The sequence below is a fragment of the Austrofundulus limnaeus genome, unplaced genomic scaffold, assembly GCF_001266775.1.
Source record: "Austrofundulus limnaeus strain Quisiro unplaced genomic scaffold, Austrofundulus_limnaeus-1.0 Scaffold0, whole genome shotgun sequence".
NCBI classification, from domain to species: domain Eukaryota; kingdom Metazoa; phylum Chordata; class Actinopteri; order Cyprinodontiformes; family Rivulidae; genus Austrofundulus; species Austrofundulus limnaeus.
Window position 1 is genome coordinate 8478510 of NW_013952402.1, and position 3271 is coordinate 8481780.

The 3271-nt window shown below is 36.1% G+C and overlaps 1 protein-coding gene across 1 annotated transcript in view; it reads right to left on the minus strand.

Moving 5' to 3' along the window:
- LOC106532552 (uncharacterized) overlaps positions 1–2806 on the minus strand; it is a 23647-nt gene extending 20841 nt beyond the window's left edge. Inside the window, exon 1 of the mRNA XM_014028985.1 lies at positions 2773–2806. The gene's annotated coding sequence lies outside the window, so the exon portion shown is untranslated. The remainder of the gene's footprint in view (positions 1–2772) is intronic.
- Between the last annotated feature and the right edge of the window lie 465 nt (positions 2807–3271).

Below are 3271 nucleotides of genomic sequence, written 5' to 3' on the forward strand. Positions count from 1 at the left end.
TTTCAAATAATTCTATAATGCCATTTTATTGCAAACCATTCACTCAAAAGCTATTATGAAAGTAACTAATCAAATTACTAAAAATTACTTAGATGGAAATCATTTGCTGAAAACTTGGTCCCCCCCAGTTCAAAAATCCTATCTGCGCCCCTGCATGTAGGATGACTCTTAGCTATTACCACATCAAACATTTGCCATTTTTGTGAGTTATAGCCATGTTTTGTGTTGGCTAAAACCCATTAGCTGTGGTGGCCATCTTTAATTTTACTGACTCCAAAGGTTAATCAGTTGTAGATGCACATCCAGTGATTGTTTTCTGAAAGTTTCAATAAAATTTGTCCGGTTGTCCAGGAGATGTTTTGCTAACAGACAAGCATAGCTGACTCAAATAGCGCTAACATTTGAAGCAAAATCTTGTTTGGTGGAGTAAGTTCGTGCAAATTGCGAATAAAACACAAGACAATGTATGTTTTTAATGGCACATTTAGATAGATACGGGATGTGTTAGTGTTAATTTTAGTATTGTGATGTCTTCTGTGTACAACCATTACTTTGTTCCTCTGGGCATGTTAAAACAAAACAAACAATAAAAAAAACACTACCACAAATCTGGTCGCTAATATGAGAAATATTCATCTCTGTGTGTTTTTTTTTTTATTTTCAAATATGCTCTTAGGTTAAACAACTTACATGCACTATTGATCAGTGAATGTTGGATTATAGGGGTGATGAATGTGCTGCATAAAGTCTGGGCTTCTTGTTATGAGCTGTGGCAGTTACATAATGGTTTTTGTATTAAAGCAATTTGTCCAGCCAAGTCAGACGTGCYGTAATGATGCTGACTATGGGTCACTGGAATGTGGTCACATGGACCATAATCTGTTTGAGTAGGAGAACATAGCATTTGGCTCAAGGGTCTTTTGTGGTTATTGTGTTACTTAAAACATCAGTCCTTTGAATAGTACTGTGAAGTGTTACATTGTCGGGTGTTTGAAGCAAATTTGGATGAAAGAAGCTGGAAGAAAATAATGAAATACTTGAAGAATGAACCGAGGAAAAAAATATTCTAAAGTGAAAGAAACAAACTAAAACAGGCAAACAAAACTAAAGAAGTCCCCTGACAGCAGATACAAACAAATTCTTGATCCAAGAAAAAGAAAAAAAAAGCTACAAATAAAGTAAGAGCAGGAGCAGTATGGTCCAGATGATGAAAATTGACAAACTGATGCAAAATTTACTCTTTTAGCTGTTAAATGCATTTTGTTGTGTACTTGGGAGTCGAGTGCAGAAAAGTTTAATTTAGTTTTTCTGGTGCTGTGTAGATATCTTTATATTCTGTTTGGGTCAGGTTTTTATTTTGTTCAAGTTTCTCTATTTTCTATTCTGTTTTCTGAACTATTATATCATTGTTTTTGCGATGGATGAATTTTGTCGTTCTCTCACTCTTAAACAGACTCTGGCCTAATTACTATGTGTAAGGCTGGATGGAGATGTTCTCTCTTTTTGACATATTTTATTTAATTTGTAAATAAAAAGCTTCTACACCGCTTTATAGTCTTAAACTCTTCTGTTAAGCCACTACTCTGGAAGCTGGAGGGGGGCAGGGTGTGAAGCATCTCATTTGGATTTAAAGAGACAGCTTTAAAATGAGTTGATCTAAGGCAGTGGTTCCAAAACTTTTTATCTTCTGACCCACAAAATATCCATGGCAAAACTTGTGACCCCAAATATTACTGGTCTGAGTACACAAACTTCATTAATAACCCTAAAAACACAGGCTTTTTGACAATCTAAACAGCTTGTACACAAATATAAATCCTTATTTACACTTATTTTGTGATTTTTTAATAGTTATAGGGAGCAATTATTTTATTACCCTTTAAATTGATTTCTGGAGATTATCCAAGGTGCTTCATGACCCATAATTGGGTCCCAAGCCCAACTTTAGGAACCAAAGTGTTGTGGTTCCCAAACTTTTCAGCTTTTGACCCACAAAACCTGTACCCCCAGCTAATTTTGGATGATAAACATTTGTATCAGGTCAACTAAACATGGGCATTGTAACAATATTTTTATACTACATTTATCCATTTTAAATACACTAACCTCACTCCTTTGTAACAACTAAGGCAAAAATGTAATTAATTCCAAAAATCTTTTCAGAAGCCCACCTTGATGTTTCGGGACCCCACTTTGGGTCCCGACCCCAACTTTAGAAAACACTGATCTAAGACACACCTTAGAAAAGGGGTAAAAGAGGGGCTTGTGGARTTACAATAAGGAGGATTTCAGACCAAAGCATTACATTTCCASTTTATGTAGACCCTAACTGTATGATTTAAATGTGAAAAGAAGGATTAAAAAGCATGTATCCTTAACCAAAGTGGAATGGAGGAATTTGCATGTAAATTAAGACAATGGTGCAAAAGCACAGGAAAGTGAAAATCAGGCCCTAAAATATACCAGAACTAAAAAAACACAACAAGAATAAAATTGAAACCTTGAATCAAAACCCACAAATCATAACAAGAACAGTAAAAAAAACACAGATTCTGAATGGAGGATTAAATTAGCATCATTACAAAATTTAGAAGTTTGCTATTTAAATGTGAAAATTTGGTGCAGCACAAATAGATGTATTCAGGAGAAAAAAGAACGTCTCAAACTACAATGCWCAAAGCTGGACCGGTTCTATACTGAAAACTAACTTAGTGTTTGCAAAAAGCCATCAGTCTGAAACCCACTGTTCTGCACCTGCTGTAGTCTCCTTACCTGCAGTTGTTATTCTCCTTTGGATTAGTTGTAGCAGCAGAGGCCACAGTGTGAGCTGTCCTGCTCTCAGCTAGGAGCAGAACAAATCATCAAGTAGTAAAAGTGCTCGATGCTCATTCCTCAAGCTGGAATGGAAACGCCTCCCAGCTGGCGAGGGCTCAGTGAGAAAAGTAAAACCCATCAACAAAGTCAATATGTTTAAACAAATTAACCTGTGAGCTTACGTCAACTGCCCAGGAGTTAAAAGGTAAAGTTGGTTCTGCAAATGAAAGAAAAATTCCTCAGTAGAAGTTTAACAGCATCGGCTCTCATGAGCACACTTCAGTCAACGTTGGTATTTCTGTTAATTAATTTTCTGGTTATTTATTCATCTTTTAAGCTTTTAGCAAGACCAGGTGTTCCTCTTTATATAAGATACGACACAAGATACCACACTCGATGCACCCAGGTGGTCTGAGCTCAGGTAGCAAAAGAGGCTCTCAGGTTTCAGGATTTACGT